The following is an 18,848-nucleotide window of genomic DNA, read 5'->3' on the forward strand; positions in this document are numbered from 1 at the left end:
TCACCTATGATGTTTTAATTAAGTCTAAATTTAAAATATGCCTGTGCAATTGATATCTAGCTTTTCCCCCTCAGCATTTCATTTCCAACCCAATATATGTAAAAACAAAATAGATTTTGCCCATGTGCTTTTCTCATGTTACATTTTAGGAATGAAATTTTTCAGAAAGGATGAGGAAAGAAAACCTTTGAAGAAAATCAACCAAAAGAAGTTTTTCCTGAGCTATAAAGAAAAAGATACACCTTTTAACATTAAAAGAAATGTATGAATTAAAAAGAAATTAATTAGGCTGTCTCTCCTTTGTGAAAATGTTTATCCTTTGTGTAAAGTTGTTGATTTTATTTTTGTTTTTATAACCAAGACTTCTTGAAAATTGAGAAAGCAGATATGAGAAAACCACAACTCTACATTTATTTTATATTTATTTTGTATCTTATTGATTAATTGATTGATTGATTGTAGTTCTGGGACTTAAACCTAGGGTCTCACACTCCAGAAAACTGTTCTATCACAAAGCCTGTTCCAATTCCACATTTAAATGAAACATAGATGCCACTAAGGCAGTGACAGAAGGCTGCTTTTAGTGTGAATAACATCAGCAACCTCCATCATGTGTATCCCTGAAGCACCCACTGACTATCCATCCATGCCCTGTGAATTCCTGGGGAGGAAACTCCTCTGCACTTTACAAGAGGATTGGCTGCCCCTTCAAATTCAGCTTATACCCATGGGTTCAAGTTAATCTTGCATGGGGTAAATGAAATTGAATTAGATGAAGTTTAAAAAGTGTGACAAGAGGAAATTGAGGGGCAGAAACAGATGTACACATTTTATTGGTTAGTAAAGCTGGGCTTATCACATGGACTTCTGCCTAAGCATCCAAAAATAAAGAGCTCACCGCTGACAGTCCAGGCAGAGGTTTTTTGTGATGGACACATTACCTTTATTTTATTTATTTATTTTATGTGGTACCAAGAATCAAACCAGTGCCTCACATGTAATAGGCAAGTGCTCTCCCACTGAGCTCCAGCTACAGCCAGGGCAAGCATTCTTATACACAGTGGCATCCTGAAACAGTGGAGTGTTACTGGATGCATTTAGCTCTGAATAACAGACACTGTGCTTCATCCTCCCAAAATCCCAGTTAGCTTAGATTTGGGGGGGATTATTTATATATATAAAATGAGTAACAAACTTAGGGCTAATCTGGCAGCTATACATTACCACTGGGGTCCCAGGCTCACTCTAGAACTTCCATCCCAGCATCTACATTCATGTTTGCTCTTATTTCTTGGGTTTGCATCATTGTCAAAACATAACTACTTCACAACCAGAATTATATTCATGCTCTGGAAAATGCAAAGGATGAAAATTAAATGGCAAAAGGCATATGTAAGCTAGTCACTCCCTCTTTTAAAACCATTCTTGGAAACCTTACCAAGTAAATTTTAATTTCACCTCATTGCCAGCCCTGACTGCAATGTCTGCTGAGAAGTGTGCTCTTTCTATTTAAATAAAGTGTGATAACCTAAACAAAATAGGTAATGATAAAACAAAGGCAGAGTATGAATAAATAAGAATGGCATGGCCACTGCTCAATGACAGCCTCAAAAATAGATATATACCTCAGACATTTGTACTATTAACTGTCTGAATCTTAAATGTCCCCAAAGGCTCTTATAATAAAAGATTGGTCGCCATCCAGTTACATATGGATTTCCTGTTTTCCCAGCACCATTTTTTGAAGAGGCTATCTTTTCTCCAGTGTATATTTAAGGCACCTTTGTCTCCTATGAGATAACTGCATTTATGTGTTTTTGTTTGCGTGAACGAGACTTTATTTGAAGTAAGGAAGTGACTAAGTTACATGTGGTCTTAAGAGTGGGGCCCTGACCCAGTAGGATTTGTTTCCTCATGGGAAAATATATCAAATTACTTATTCTCACCTTTCCCTTTCCTTTCCTTTCTCCTTCTCCCTCTCTTTCCCTCCCCCACCCCCCGGCCATCTCTCCATGTAAGGAGGAAGTATCAAGAAGGCAGCTAATGTTTAAAAAAAAAAAAAAAGAAAGAAAGTCTTCACAAGAAAAAAAAATTGGACTGAACTTTAATTTTGTATTCCTAACTTCCAGAACTTTGAGAAAGAAGTCTCTGTCATTTAAGCCACCCAGCCTATGGTATTTTTTTATTGCTGCACAAGTTCACTAGCATAAATGCCATATAAATTAGAGGTAAATAAATACTGAAAGTAACATCCCAAACACCCAGTTAACTTGCAAGTTCTTGATGCAATGTCATAAAATTTCATATGTATTATAAATCTGCATAAGTCTGCTTTAAAAAAATTCTAGTATAAAATGAAATGTTTTAAGAAAAGAACTAACTTAGGTACATTAATTAACACTTCTATATAACAAGCAACACCTCAAAACTCAGTGGCTTAAAATAATAAGTACTTAGGAGGTCTTCTGGGCATCTTGCATTCTTGCTAGGCTCACTCATGCCTCTGAGTCAACCATTGGTCAAGTTAGCAGCTCTGTGGTCTTCCTGAACTGTCTCACATATTTAATGGTTATCTGGCTGCAGGTTCTCTTCAACTGGGAAACTGGGACTCTTCTCCACATGAGCTCTTATCCTCTACAGATTGGCCCAGGCTTATCCACATATTAGTAGAATGGCAACAGTCAAAAGAAAAGACAGAAGTGATGCACAGCCTCCTGAGTCTAAGCTCAGAAGTGACACACTGTCACTTCTACCACTTTCTACTGACCAAAGCACATCACAATACTAACCTAGATTTAAGGAGTAATGAAATGACTTACCTCTTGATGGAAGAATCTACAATGTCACTCTGCAAAAGCCATGGAAATTGGAAAGCTATTAATTATGGGCATCAATGCCATTGATTTACATTAGAAAACCTGAAAAAGCAATTTACAAAGACAATATATGAATTAAAATGAAGGTAGGAGGGGGACCCCCAGGTGGGGATAAATCAGGACTGACATTTCTTAAGCATAATTATATAATTTATGTAATCATTATACATACAGAAGAGTGGGAGTGGAGAGATTATTTTAATTTCTTTAATGAAAGAAAATTCACCTCTTTAAAGAAAATTTAAAAGAATTTAAAATGAGAAGGATCTTAATTATATAATCTTAACATGAAGATATTCATTGTCTGAAGTAAATCGATTCATCTTGTGCTGAAATCTGTTTCATTTTTCCCTTCCTGCTGTATGAACATAGATATTTCCTTGTAATAATTCCTTTGTCGAACACTGCAACTGCTCAGCCAGTCTGCTGATTCTCTCTGAGTAGGAGGCTGTCAAATTGTACACGAGAGTCAGGGAAAATGCAACCCTTTCTCTACATTGTGACACTCAAGAGTCAGACCCAAAGCTTTTAGTAATACAGAGATAATGTGTGCATTTTGGGCTTAAGTGTGCAGAAACAGAACTTTTATGATTACAGCATGTCCAAAGCTAAGGGAGACAAGTCAAAGAAAAGTAAGCAGCCTTTGATTTTTTTGAAACCTTCACCATGGTTGCAATTTTTTTTTCCTGGGTTTGACAATGGTTAAATAAAATGAAAAGTTACAGTAATGTTCTTGGTGAGGAGTATGTTCTAGTCCTTTAATCTGGAAAAAAAAGAAATATGTCACTGAACAAAGCACAATTTCCATGAAAAACAAAATTTTGATTAGTGTGTACTTCATGTATCCATGCACATTTGGGTACACCAAGAGCTCCTTTATTTTCTGTAACCAATTTAATTTCCACTTTGTGCCCTGACCTTTCCAAGGGAGTAAAATCATCATCTCAGCTAGTTTAGTGGCCCCTCCTTTTTCCTTCTGAATTGCACATAAGCTTCAGGAAGCTAGCACAGTGCCAGGGTGTAGGGGGACTTAGAGGAGGCACTTGGTCTTCTTGTCTGCTATGGACCCTGGAATCCACAGAGAGCCCCAGCATCCCACCTGGGCCTTAGTCACTGGCCTTGCATATTGCACTAACTTTGCTTGATTCTTGCCATCGGGTCCACCCAAAGTCTCTGTTACTTCTGTCTTCCTGTTAGGTGCAAAGAAATTAAGCTTTTCTTGCCACAGAGTGTGGGAAATCCTATCTAGTCTGTTCTGAGATCCTGTGTTGCCTGGATAGGTCACTCAGCCAGCTCGGTTTTCAGGACCCCATAGGTTATCAGGGTTTGTGTTTGGTTTGCTTTTTCTGCCTCTCTGGGGCTTAGTCATAAAAACAAGAGGAAGGGCCTTTCACCTTGGACCATTGACATTTAAGTTCTTAGCACTTCCTGTTTGACTTTTTCTCTCTTTTATACCCAAGGAATCTCTGCATGGGGGTATTGTTATAGGGCACTGGCCTGCTGGGAATCTGAGGCAGCCATGGCAAGGAGTCCTTTTTCAACCTGATTCATGTGATCACACCAGAAAGATTTCATACATGCTGCTCAATAGCAAGCATGAAGTTATTAAAAGGGACAGGAAAAGGGGACAGTCTCAACAGAGACCATGGGTCAACCATGAATGGATGAATAGGAAAAGAAAGGAAACTGAAAACCACAGGGAGGTTTAAAGGCAAACACCTGCAAGTTGGGGCTTGGTGTGTCAAAACCTCCCCTAGATGTAATTACATCCCCTTGAGTCTAAGCCCCTTAAGGAAAACCAGTGTCTCAAGACTGCATCACACCCTACCAGGTGGTCTGGACCCTCCCTTATCACTAAAACTATGTCACAACCCCCAGTCATCCTCCTTCCAAAACATTAAGGCCCTCACAAATGGAGTTTGCTGAGAGCTACCCAGAGGGTAATAAACTGTCTAAGTAGACAGGAAATGGAGGCAAAAACAGGCAGTCTCAATTTCATTAAAAACTTCAACTCCATGAGTACCATACTATCCTCTCTTCTTAGCCTGTGCAGTTCCTATGCTGTCAGTCTGTCCTGAGTAGCACTGTAATAATTACTCAGAGGCATATTGTCTTTAAATGTAAATATACATTACATTACACCAATCATCAAACACAAACAATTAATGCAAAAAGTTTGGGGTGTGCTGAAGCACCCCAACTAGCATTCATTTCACACTAATTAAACATGGCAAGCAAATCACAGAATCCTAGGGCAACCATGAGCCCCAGAGTTCCTCTGATGCCAAAAGACTTCTCTTAGCCAAAGAGCAAACATTATCTCCAGTTGGCTAGAAGGTAGGAAATGGTGGAGTTAGTCCAGGCACAGACTGCTAGGTGGCCAGTCTCACTGATATCCTTGGAGCCAAGCTCTCTGATGTGGCAGAACAGGAGGCTTATAATACAGTTCCACATTGATGCTCATTGTTAACATGCTCCAGCATTGTTCTGTCATCTCTAGACGGTGGTCCTTATCAATAGTGTCCAGACATGACTAAGCATGCCTGTGGCTGCTGTTCCTTACAGCCAGCAACTTAGGAAGTCCAAGCATGTCTTAGCATGTCTATAGCAGATGCTCCTTACACAGTCAAAAGCCAAGAGGCAGATCTGGGCAGAATTTTCTGGAAGCCCCCAATAAAACTGGACAGCAGGCAGGGCACACAGTCCTCTCCAGACTCATTCTGCCCCTTGAGTGTCCCATTTTCCCCTTTCCTAACCCTTCTAATAACTTATGCCTATTACTCTATGCAAAGTATCTGAAATCTCTCTGGCACAATCACAAGAAGCCATAAAGAGAGAACCTGCCGTGGCTGCCTCAGCTTTCTCAGCGCCTGTGCCCTGTAACAGTATGTGTGTTAGCAAAAATAACCAACAGTTTCAGCACCACTACGAAAACACAAATAACTAGGATGGAAATAGATCTTAAAGATCAGCAAGCTCTCCTTTATTCCACAGTGGGGTCAATCAGTCAGGCACTGCGGTGGGGGACTCATTCTCTGGGTAGAAAAATGGCCACCAATTACAGAGGGGCTGTGAGTTTTACAGTTTACAATGAGGGTTGTTTAATTATTGGAGACTGAAGCAAGGATGTGTTGGTTTGGTCAGTCAGAAAAGAAGTTGTAAAAAGCCAGGAACTCATTGTCACTGGGAAAATCTCCGAACTAGGTGTTCACTGCTTATCTTATTTCTCCAGAATTCATTGTTTCCCCGAGCTTCACTATTTGCTTTTCTCCTTCCCAAATAATCTATTTCTTAGCTAACCACATAGTCAGTTGAATTCATCTGAGGTGAACAGAGACTTGTTATTTCTGCAACACTACACTAAGATCAGAAAACTAGTTCTACAAACAAGAGCAAACTGGAAGCCTTTCCACAGAGTTATGAGAGTGCATTTATGGGTTTGTGTTGACATATGGTTTGATGCATGTTAATCTTTATTTCAAGACCAAGTAAGAATTTTTTATTACTCTGGTTTAATGTAATTTAGCATTTATCAAAATAATCCCAAGTTTCCTGGGAATTTATGTCATATTTGGGGGATCCAATAAGTCTAAAGGATTGAGAAATGTCAAGTATTCTCTATGTCTTTCCCTCTTTGTTAACTTCGTAATTAAACATTCCCTATTTTATCTTCTTATGGGGTCCTCTGCACAATCTGAAACAATGCCATTTTAAGGACAAAGGAGCTTATTTGGAATATCAAAAGAGGCAGATGTGAGAAAATAGGAAGAGTGACACAGGAAGGGAAGAAGGCAATAAAGTGTGCTTTCCTTGGCTGGTTATCACTTAGGACAATTGGTACTTAAATACCACTAAGGAACACCTGAGAAATGATGTGGCACATGCCTCAGATTTATCTCATGGAAAAATGAGAAAATAGGGCATTTTTGAAACTACTCACATCCTCCTTGCTTGACGGTTGCCCCTGGGGACACTAACTCCCCACTCACTTCTGCTGCTATTTACAGGTGCTGAGAGTCTACCATGGCTCTGGAAGCCCATAGAGAGGCCCAGAGTGTGTGATTGACAATGGGCATAGCACTGTCCATAGTGATATACTGAGTCTACCAAACTGAGTTTTCTCTTTGAACAAATTGTGATAATACTTGCCTTGTCTTTCTTTCAGGATCTAGAACTTCCTGGAGATTCTTCAGCTGTATTAATTCAATTCCTCCTTGTTGTACATTGTGTGAGAGGTAAGGATTCACTCCATATTACAGGTGAGAAATAGGAGGTTCAAAAAGAAAAAGTACCTTTAAGCTTGTTCACTGGATTCTTCCCTATGTACCAAGCTGCTTCTATTGAAGTAACAGATGTGAAATTTAAAAAGACTTTGGAAATACATAAAGACCTTTGCTTTGAGCCATAGTAATTCAAGCTATAAATTCTACCCTGTAACTTTTTCAGTGCTCAGGAAAGCAACAAAAGAATGTTTTCAATGGGAAGTTTTTGACTGTGACTGGTTGGAAATCTAATTTACACAAAGGAATTTTTTTTTTTTTTTTTTTTTTTTACTCAGGTAATCAAAAGGTGAACAGGGATTCTTCTCCTGACTGCTTCTACTTACTGTTTTCTTTCCTGTTTACCATGAACCAGCTGCTTCCCCAGTAGGATAAATTGCCATCCCCATCCACCAGTGCCAGAATTCTCTGTTTCCAAAGAAAACCTGAAATATAGTTCCCTCAATCTAAATTGCAAAAATCCCAGGGAAGCGCCCTGCTTGGCCTAGCTCTAGTCAGACATACCTTCAAACAGACACCTGATGCCCGAGAATAGGATCTTTTTAAACTCTGAGGCATTTAGTCTGTGGTAGGACTCAGAGTAGAGACTTTTCCAGGAAAATTTACAACATGAAAAATTTGAATAAACAAAGCAATTATTATCTATCTACTCCAGAGGGGAAAATAATGTGATGGCTTCAGAGGATCAAGAAAGTATTAATATTCACTAGACAGGAAAGCTTAAATCCTTCTACTTTTGGGGATAGGTGAGGAGGGTACTGGGATTGAACTCAGAGGCACTTGACCACTGAACCACCTCTCCAGCCCTATTTGTATTTTATTTAGAGAGAGAGTCTTACTGAGTTGCTTAGTGCTTTGCTTTTGCTGAGGCTGGCTTTGAACTTGTGATGCTCCTATCTCAGCCTCCCAAGCAGCTGGGATTAGAGGTTTGCGCCACTGAGCCCAGCTACTTTTCTTTTTTCTTTTCTTTCTTTTCCTTAAACTTGACCAAGCTGACCAAAACACTCTAATGTTCTTACACTAGGCACAGTCTCAGTCTTAACTGGGGGAAGAATTCCCTACAGAACTGAGGTGTAAAAAAACTATTTTTCTGTTAAATGTTAGTCTCTTTTAAGGTCTGGCAAGGGCTATTGCTTTGGATGTTCCTCAGGTGAACTAAATGGAAATGACTCTCAAGAGAAACCTACAGTGGAGAAAGAAAGCCTGTGGCTTTTGCAACACAAAATGGCTTTGGAAAGAACTGGAAAAAAAATAGCAAGAGAACCAAGAACTGAGTGGATGAGCTGAATGACAAGTTTCACATAACAGAAGAGAAAATAGTGAACTAGAAATCAGGTGAGAAGAAAATATCAGGAAGAATCATGAGAAGACAAAGGATGGAGGAGCAATGGAGAAGGTGGAAAACAGGGTTCATGGGAAAGCCAACAGAGGTAATGGGAGCCACAGGGCAGAAGGAGAGCAGAGGAAGAACCATCTCTAAAAAATAACAGTCCCTTCTCTTCTTCTCTTGCCTTCCTTTCTCCTCCTTCCTCCCTATCCTTTCCCAGAGTGGATGAGATTACAGGGCAGACAGTGATGATAGGAAGCCACAGGGATGACTTTCAGACTATATAGAGCAGCTTCCTCAAAGAAATGCTTCATTTTATATATTAAGCAAGAAAAAAAAATTTTAAATGTGTGTGTGTGTACGGTTACTTATGAGACATTAGCACATAAGACATGAAACTAAATGGACATTATACATATATGAATCATACATGACTTAAAAAACAAAAAAAAATCTGGTATAGAAAACTAATATTAGAAATAGTTCATGTTAAGTCAAGGAGTATTGTTGAAGATGGATCATGATTCACAAAGACAACAAGGTCAATTCAACAAAAAAATGAAAGTTCTGTGTGTAAACTCCTATTAACCCACATTAAAAATAAAAGTAGAGCCAAAATTCATAAAAATTAAAGAAAAAAATGAAAATCCGAAACCCTTTGGATTTAATTCAAATATTTTAGAAAATGATAGAATAAGCAAAATAAAAATCAGTAGAGGTAGAAAATATTTGAACAACACAATAGGTACAAGTGACCTAATTGGAGCATATTAAATAATTTATCCAATCACTGTACATAGTCTTTTCAAGTTCACTAAGAATATTACTAAGAAAAGCCACATGCCAGGCCATTAAACAAAATACAACTGACTTATAAAAATACATGAAGTACAGCTTGCATTTATGGATGAATAGCTTGTTTCATATTCTTTCTGCTCCCTTCAGTCAAAGTTGGCAGTGTTTCTGCCAATATAATTTTCTCTAAAACTTTGCTTTGTTTGGATTTCATGAGGGCATGAAAGACATTAGACAAAGGTATCATCTATAGATCTGAGATAACCCTTTTCTATTTTTGGCTTCTGCTGAGATGGCCAGAAGATACCACACTTGAAGGATCTGTCGGGCACACCATTACTCTATTAGGTCTAAATGCCCTGATGTTTTGGTCCTCCAAGGATTTCCGTTAAGAGGGACAGCTATACCTTCAGTTTTTCCTCCAGGCCATGATTTTGACAGTCATTTCAGTATTTTAGCATCTTTATTATCTGATGATTTTCCAAATCAACACATTCTAGTTCATTTTTGTTTAAAAATACTTCCCTCAATGTATATCTCCCCTCTTTATTTTTTTCTGTAGGCAATAACAAGAAACCAAGCAGTTGGAAATCTCCTTTGACATATATCTAAGTTCACTGTTTCCAAATTCTGCAGGAGACATCACTGCTAAACTCTCTGCTATTATTTATAAGGGTCTCCTTTCTTCCAATTTCCAGGAACATGCTCCTCACTTCTTTCTGAACTTAAATCCTGGGGAACTCACAATGCTATAGGTCAGAAATCTATCAGCTAAATTCACCAATTAGAGCCTATCTAAGTTCACTGTTTCCAAATTCTGCAGGAGACATCACTGCTAAACTCTCTGCTATTATTTATAAGGGTCTCCTTTCTTCCAATTTCCAGGAACATGCTCCTCACTTCTTTCTGAACTTAAATCCTGGGGAACTCACAATGCTATAGGTCAGAAATCTATCAGCTAAATTCACCAATTAGAGCCTCACAGGTCTGAATCAAGAGGTTAGCTAGGCTGGGCTCTTTTCTAAAGGCTCTGAGAAAGAATCTATTTTCCAAGCTCATTCAATTATTAACTAAATTTAGTTGAGTATAAGCTCTCAGATCATAAAGACCACCCACATTCCTTACACTTGGTCACTACCATCTTCAAAAAAGTCACCTTGAATTCCTCTTTTGCTTCAAATCTCTGACTTCTTCCTGTAAGAGAAAACTCTCTACAGATTGCCCTAAGTAATCTTCTTATTTCGAGATCACTGTCATTTCAATGTCCCTTCATGTTGATGCTTGATAAAGTAGTCAGGGAATGGGAATCTTGAAGGTTAATTCTGTCTACCACATCTGTTGAAGAGCTTTGACTGGGGTGGACATGAAGCAACTTTCTACATCTTAATCCAGATAATAGTTACATAGGTAAATTTACTTTGTAATATTTCATCAAACTGTACATTTAGAACATGCACACTTTACTACATGTAAGTTTTATTTCAATAAAAAGCATACAAAAATTACTCTCACAAAGAAAAACTTAATTCTTACTAAATTTTTTTATAAATACTATATTTAATATTCAATGATTCGATAATTCTATATGTTCAATAATTTCTATCTGCCCCATAGTTTGTATGTTTGCTTACTTTATTGTTACCATCCTATGTCCTATATAGCATAAAATGAATTTTTCTCACCAAACTCAAGCTTGAAAATTTTACCAATGAATACTTATATTCTATTTCCAGTTTACCTTGACCTACACATTCTGAATGTTGAAGTAGCTGGAACAGAAGAAAACTTATCATGCCTTAGTCTTGGTGGTCGTGGACAAGGTAGTTATGGCTCAGGTATCTATTGAGTCTTTCTGCTTTAACATGGAATGGGAGTCCTTCCATGTAAATCTCTAGCAGAGTGCTGGCATCAATGTAGTCAAGACCAGAGAGGTCATTTTGAGACCAGTGTTTGCTAAGAGTTGCTTACCAGGAGCCTCAAGGTGGAGTTACACTATGTAATGCTTTCCTCTCTTTTAAAAAGGGATTCTGTACACTAAATGCAATATTTCATGTCCAACAGTTTCCAGCAATGAGACATTTTCACTATTATGAGTCAGAACAACTCAACAAAGCTAATTTCTGGGTAATAAATTCCTAAATTGAACAAACCAACAACAAAAAAGCTAGAAAATAACTAAGCTGCAATAAATGCTTTTGGGTTGCTTGTTTAATAAAACCTCACAAAGATCAAACCAAAGTGTTTCCTGAAATACTTTCAACTACTTAGTTTCATGACAACATTTTTTTTCCCCTTCAAAAAGTCAAACCTCAGATTTCCAACAATTCACAAAAGCAATTTTGAAATCTTTTCTCATTAAACATGGGAACATTCTGCCCTTGAGCCCAGTAATGAGAAAATTCCCCTTTAATGTAATTGCTCCAAGTGAAATATCACATAACATTAACCTACTTGGACACTCCTGAGAAACTTTCAAGTGGCTCATTCCCTCTGAAGATAGTGTGCTTTCCACTGTTTTCAAAACTTATTGGGAAAAATAAATTAAAGTGGAGAGTAAGATCTTTAAGACAATCATAATACACTCTCATGCTGGCCTCAGCAGAATAATAACTGTTGATATTCATTGAGGAGCCAGGCACTGTTCTAAGAGCTTCATACATATTAATTCATTTAGTCCTCACAAACAACATTATTTTCCATGACTTACAATGAAGAAAGCTGCAGCACAGAGAAAAGAAGTAGTTCTCCCAGTGTCATACAGCTAGGAGACGGTAAAGCCAGGATGCAAACCTCCAACTCCAAAATGCTGTGCTAGATTACCCATTAAAGTAGTTTTACTATAGAATCTCTGACTTCTGTGGGGTTAAAGGAGTGGACATATTGAAGGAATCTCGTAATGAGTGTTGTCAACAACATCAAAAAGAGCACCAAGATCTTAGTCTTTAAGAAGCAAAATTGCAGTGTCTTTTGCTTTTGGTTTTGAAAGTTAAGGGTCCATTGGGGAAACATTTGTTATAAAATATAAGACATATCTTAACAACTTTATGCAGCAATAAGCATTCATCATCTTACATGTGTTATCTTACTTAATCCCTAAAATAACCCTTTGAGATTGCTATTATTGCCCCCATTTTACAGATGACAACAACAATGCTAGCCATAGCTGAGATAGGATTTTAACTTGAGGTTGTTTTATTCCAACACTGTGCTCTTTACCATAGCTCTAATTTTCCACAAAAAGAAGTTTAAATTTATTTAATTTTTTATGAATGTAAAAATTGTGTAGTGATTGTTATCTTGGTACTGTTTGAGACAAAAATCCTAGACAGCCAAGTTGCAGATGGTCCTGGGCTCTCTAAAATATGTCAGATACCAGAAAATTCTCAAAGACTTGAAGCTAAGACTGGGTGGGAGGGGGAGAGGATTCAAGGAGAGAAGAGAATGATGAGGCTGATAAAATTTAGAGTCCTCAAAACTTGAGTAAAGTTAACCACCCTTTCAATCTCCTTGTTGCTAAGGAGTCTAGAAACTTTCTTCTTATGCTGAACTTGCATTTAAGTCTTCAAGTTACAGCTAAGGTTCTGTCTGGCCACACCTGGATGTTGTTTCTGAAAGGATGTGCTCAGTAATCAAAGCATTTTAGTATCTCATAATAGCAGATTTGACTGACAGTCACCAGAAACCAGACTAGCAGTTTGGAGATGGGTTGTTATAGCCCTTTATCTCTTTTTTTTTCTTTAACCAATGACATTTTTATTTTTACTAAAATATGGCAACAATAACAGGTGATTTACCCATTTAAAAACTTTTATGAACAGTCACTTTATTTCAAGGTGGAAAACTCAATAAAACATGTTAAACTTCATGACTTGTCGTAGTAGATTCACAACTATTTATTCATAATTAATGCTAGGATGACTAATAAATAATTTTTCAGAACTGAATCATAAGAGACATTAGGGTAAGTAATAAAAAAGTAGGAAATAAAAATTAGGTCTTTACTTCAGTCAATTTAAAGAGAGAGGGAGAAAGAGAGAGAGATCATATTCCATTTAGTCAACTATCTATTCTAATTGTGTTTGAAATATCAAATATCTGTGCATTCAACTCCCAGTTATTAGGAAAAAAACAGGAATAAATTGGGTTAGAAACTCAAGAATTATCTTTACTTGGGGGTCAAATGGAACAAAAAATACAACCAAATACCACTAAGAATTTGTAGACTTTTGGTTTGTTGGTTTGTTGTTAGCCTGAGACATTAGAATCTGAAATGAATTAGGACTCATGGGACAAAAGCAGTCTGTAGGCTAAATCTGAAGACTTATTTCAGAAATATTTTGTAAATGTTTAATATTGCATGACCAAGGTCGAATTCCACAAAAACATTCTGTTCAGATTTGCCTCATATTGTTTTATAAGTTATTTACTGTGGGTGGTTGATGATTGATTACTTTTATTAACTCACCAAGCTAAAAATCTGATTTCTTTTATTATTTCAAATACTCTCTTCATAAAGAAGAGCATTTATGTATAAATTATTTTACTTCCCAGTTTCATTTCCTTTTCAGTTTTATGCAGTAATATTCTGAAAAGTATAAAACACAGAGATTTAAGAGGAAAATTATCCTTTTATTATCTAACATATATAGTCATTTACACAATATGGTTATATCATTCCTTCGAGATAAATAAAGAGACTAGGTTGAAATGTGGGTCTTATTATAATTAAAATGATGATAATTTTTGCTGAAGAAAGGGAAGTCGTTTGAAATATTGTTCTTACCTAAGCTGATAGTGGCATTTTGGACAAGAGTTTAATTTAAGAATCGTATTATAGAATCTCAAAACAAAGCCATCCACCTAAAAAATGTATAATGTCAATTTGTTTTCTTTCATAATATTTATTTATAAGCACCCATGGACTATAATAGTCTGGAAGTTTTGTTATTAGACATATGTCTGAAAAAACTGTGCAGGTGGCTCACTGTTGAGTGGAAATTCTACTGCATTTTAGGGCTCTATAGTCTCAGGAATGCAGGAGATTTTCAACAGCAGATGTTCTTCTTGGCATCTACCATAATATTTAGCATATACAAAAGTGCTGAATATATTAGGATGACCAAATAATAGGCTTTATTGCCTTTGTGGTCTATTTAAAGCTTAGAGGAAGAGGGGGAAAATAAATGAATATGTTATTTACTTCAAGATTATAAAAACAACAGAGCAAATTAAATTTATTGTTCTTGAGGCTTAGAATTCCACTGCAGGCTTCCTCTCACAGTATTTCTGGAAATGACAACCATGAGTAAGTTTTCCCTGAAGTGATTCTTTGTGGACATTCCCAGCATGCTCAGGGAATACGCATAAAGAAACTTGGATGGTCATTTTTGCTTGTCTGTTAGTTCTTTTCTAAAGTGGAAGAAAGAAAAGTAAATGATTTCTGTCCACGTGGAAATGAAACTCAGCATTTGTAAGTCAATTTCAAAGAATATTTTTATATTTCTAACTCAATAAATTAATCAAACTTTCTTTGCTTTTAGTATTAAAAACAAAATTTTTGTTGTACAGATGTAAATAAAAGATGCTCTGTTAAAAATGAGAATATGTCTTTGTCTTAGAGACAGAAGATGAGAATACAATACAAGGACTTTTATAAATTTCAAATATTTTTGCAGTAGTTAGCTTCTGACTCTTATTAAATGTCATGTACTATTCTAGGCACAGGGCAAAGAATGTTGGAAGAATCAGAACCCACAGTCTTTGGTATACTAGAATGATACCAGATTGATTCAGATTGACTTAGGCATCATTCAATTATCATTGACTCCTTTGTCCAGGGACTTAGTCAATGGCTTTTGTAAAAATCTATCAATAAAATGTCATTGATTGAGTAAAGAAGTTTATTACATATGTAAAAAAAAATCCTTTCGTCTTTAAGTAGAAAAAAATTCCCTTAAAAGGTCAAAATCCTGGTACAAATTGAATAATGAAATGTAGCATACTGTCTTGATCAAAACACTAATTGCCAACTTTGATGTACTTCCTGAGTATCCCTTAGGAATGCCTTGTGGAAGCATCAGAGAAAACAAATGTGAAGGAATCTGCTTTTTTCTCTCCTTGTCTTTCAATAAAAAAGAGAGAAATAAAAGTAGATCGGATTCACTGTCAATGTCCTTGAGCAGATCAGTTCACATGCACATAATCATGAAGATATCAAGAAAAGCTTTCTCATGATATGTTGAGGTTATAGTAATATTTTTTACTTTTATTCTAGCAAGCTTCAGTTTGGTAAAATTAATGTGCATATAGGAGATTTTATGATGGGTTCTAAGTTTCTAATTTTAGATAGCCAATGTTTTCTAAAGTAAGGGCCACACATTGAGAACACAATGTGCTTACCTTTAACAGAGTTCTCATGGGTTCAAGTGGACATCCTTTGCTGATATCTCTAACAGAGATTGAAAAAGAGATCTTTCACTGCCCAGGTTCATAAACTATTCCCTATTCTAATAATGTCACAGACCTTGGTAGCTCCTTCTCATTTCTCCATTCTCTCACAGCCAACCAATCTGTGCCAGCTTAGCAATGACATCCCATTCCACAGCAATGGGACTGTAAAGATTGGTGAAATATGCTGTTTAAACTTCTGCCTCAGCCCCCACCCCTCTAAAATGCTAACTGCAAAGCAGAAACAAATAAGGTCAGTGGGAAAGTTTATTCAGATTTATTTTGTCAATAATTCTGTCTGGGATAACTAACTCCTTTGTCAGTGATTGAGACAGAAGAAAAAAGGATTTTTTTGTCAATTCCATACAAAGATACATTTATGTTTCATATCATGATCCTTCATATCATTATGAAATAATAAGTTTCTAGTTGCATGGCCCTAGACATGAAGATTTATGAACTAAGTAGTATCTCAAAACACATCTTGAAGGACTATGGCAAAAATAAAATGAGACCATGTATAAAATGGATTTATCACAGTACCTGGCAAACAGAGTGACCACACTATACCTTCCAGGGGCACCATTCACATTGATTTCAGCACATGGAGACCCACAGAATTGGACAATGATATGATATCTTGGAAATATTTATATTAAAAAATAAACACATGCCAGGCACATTATGCATTCTTTTCATTTTTCTCTGCACATCAGAAAATAACAATACTCACGAAGCCGTTATCTGAGCTGCCGATCTCTGATGACACATTCTACCTGGTGTGAAGGATCCACTCTGAGAAATGCCATTGTGAATTAAATCAAGGAATTCATTGTGCTGTTACAGCATGGTTCCTGTGGAACTGTGTTCTGGGCATCCACTCTGTCCATTTCTCTTCTACTGTCTGCAAATCCTCTAAAGACATGCCATGCCTCCAACAAAAGCCCTTTCAGCTGCCATTCATATACACCTTGCTGGTCCTTTCATCATGCTGGGAAGTTTCTGATATGTTTCAATGTGATCCCTAATTGCTTACTGATATTCTGATATCCATCTCTTGTTTCCTTCACTGTTTCTTTGATGGGGACTATAGCCTCAAAAAAATTAAAAATAAAAAAGGTATAAAATAGTCTGTTGTTTTTTTTTCCAGGTGAGGTATAAATATTGCTTACATATGTTTTGCTAGTTTTTAGAGGTCAAATCTATTCACTCTTACAACAAATGGAAGAAGGAAAGACCACAAGAAAGTAAAAATAAGAACTCTTACAGAAAACACTCAACTCAAAATTACATGGTAGAGTGCTCACTACTAGAAATTACAGAAGGACCCTGCCACACTAATGCTCACAGAATAAAAAATTAACCAAGTCTTGACCTCTGGTTGGAATATGAATTAGTTAAGCACTTTGGAGAGAAATTTGACAACACCAAATAAAATTCAATTTAAATATATACTACAGTGCAGTAATAATACATCCAGAAAAACTAGCAGGTAGAAAAATATATTAAAATATATATTTCACCTTTGCTTCTATAAGTGAGAAACTAGAAAGAACTCAAATATTACCAAAAAGAATGATAAATGGAAATATATTTATTTAACAGAACACTATATAGCAGTTAAAGTAAATTAGCAAGAAAAGGGTGGGGAAATCTCAAAAAGACTTATTGAGCGAAAAGCAGATTGCAGTAGCATTCATTTAATTATTTCAATGAGTATTTTCTATGTTTCAGATACCTAAGATTATTTCAAGGCATGGAGAGTCTCCAGAGGAAAAGCTGACAAAAACCCATGATTTTTCTAAGGTTTACACCTTATGAGAAGCAAGAGATATGAAGCAAATAAATAAAAAGTAAATAGGCAATACATCAAGAGTGAAAAGTGAGAGAAGAATAGTAAAACATGGTAAGATTATTGAAACTGAAGGCATTATTTTATATGGGATAGTCAGAGAGAGTTTCAGATAAAATCATGTTTGAGCAGAGAGCAGAAGGAAACAAGGGAGCAGATAGAGTCCCTTCCAGGTGAAGAAAATAAGTACAGCTGGCACTCCACACCCACAGATGCACATCTAGGGATTTAAACAACTGTGGATCAAAATAACAGGGAATATTGTGTCGGTCCTAAATAGGCACAGACTTTTTCCCTTTTCATTATTCTATAAACAATGCAGTATAACAAATATTTACATAGCACTTACACTGTGTTGAATATTATGAGTCATCTGGAGATGATTTAGTAGAGTACATGGGAAGATGTGTGTAGGTTATATGCAAATACTATACAATTTATATAAGGGACTTGAGCATCCATGGATTTTGTAATCTTCAGAGGTCCTGGTACCAATCCCCTGTAAATATCTTAGAAAATTATGTATGCCTCAGTGTAAGACCTCGATATATTCAAAAACCAGTATGGCAAAGACAAGAATGATAGGAGATGAGTCTGAGAAGCCAGAGCACATAGTAAGGTCAAAGTAAAAATTTTTGAAAAGAAGAGTTACATGGGTGGTTTATTTTCAAAGAATCATCTTGGGTTCTTAATTGAGACCCTATTGTAAAGGATCAAGAATGGAAGCTGGGAGACTAATAAAGGGTTTTAAGAATTGCTCAAAGAAGAGATGGTGATGATTTGGACTAGATTGGGGGTCCATACAAGTAAAAATGTTAATTGGATTCTGTATTCTACATAGAGCCACTAAAATGTGCTATTAGACTGAATGTAAGTCAGGGAAGAAAGAAAGAAGTTACTGGTGGTTTCAAGGATCTTGTCCAATCAAATAGAAGAAGAAAATTTCTATTTATTGAGATGAGGAAGAGTGGAAAGTATAGATTTGGGGATATGGTAGAACAAATAACCACCCCAAAAGATATCTACATAACTACATACCCCTAGAACTTGTGAATGTTACCTTACATGGCAAAAGGGCCTTGCAGATGTGATTAAGTTACAGATCCTGAGATGAGGAGATTAGTGTGAGCTATCTTTGAAGACTTAAGGTAATCACAAAGGTCGCTATTGGAGGAAGCCAGGAAGGTCACAGTCAGAGAGAGACAGATGTGACTACCGAAGCAGAAGTCAGTGCTGGGATTTTTTACTCTGAGGATGGAAGGGAACCAAAA

Source organism: Ictidomys tridecemlineatus, chromosome 11, assembly GCF_052094955.1.
Source record: "Ictidomys tridecemlineatus isolate mIctTri1 chromosome 11, mIctTri1.hap1, whole genome shotgun sequence".
NCBI lineage: Eukaryota > Metazoa > Chordata > Mammalia > Rodentia > Sciuridae > Ictidomys > Ictidomys tridecemlineatus.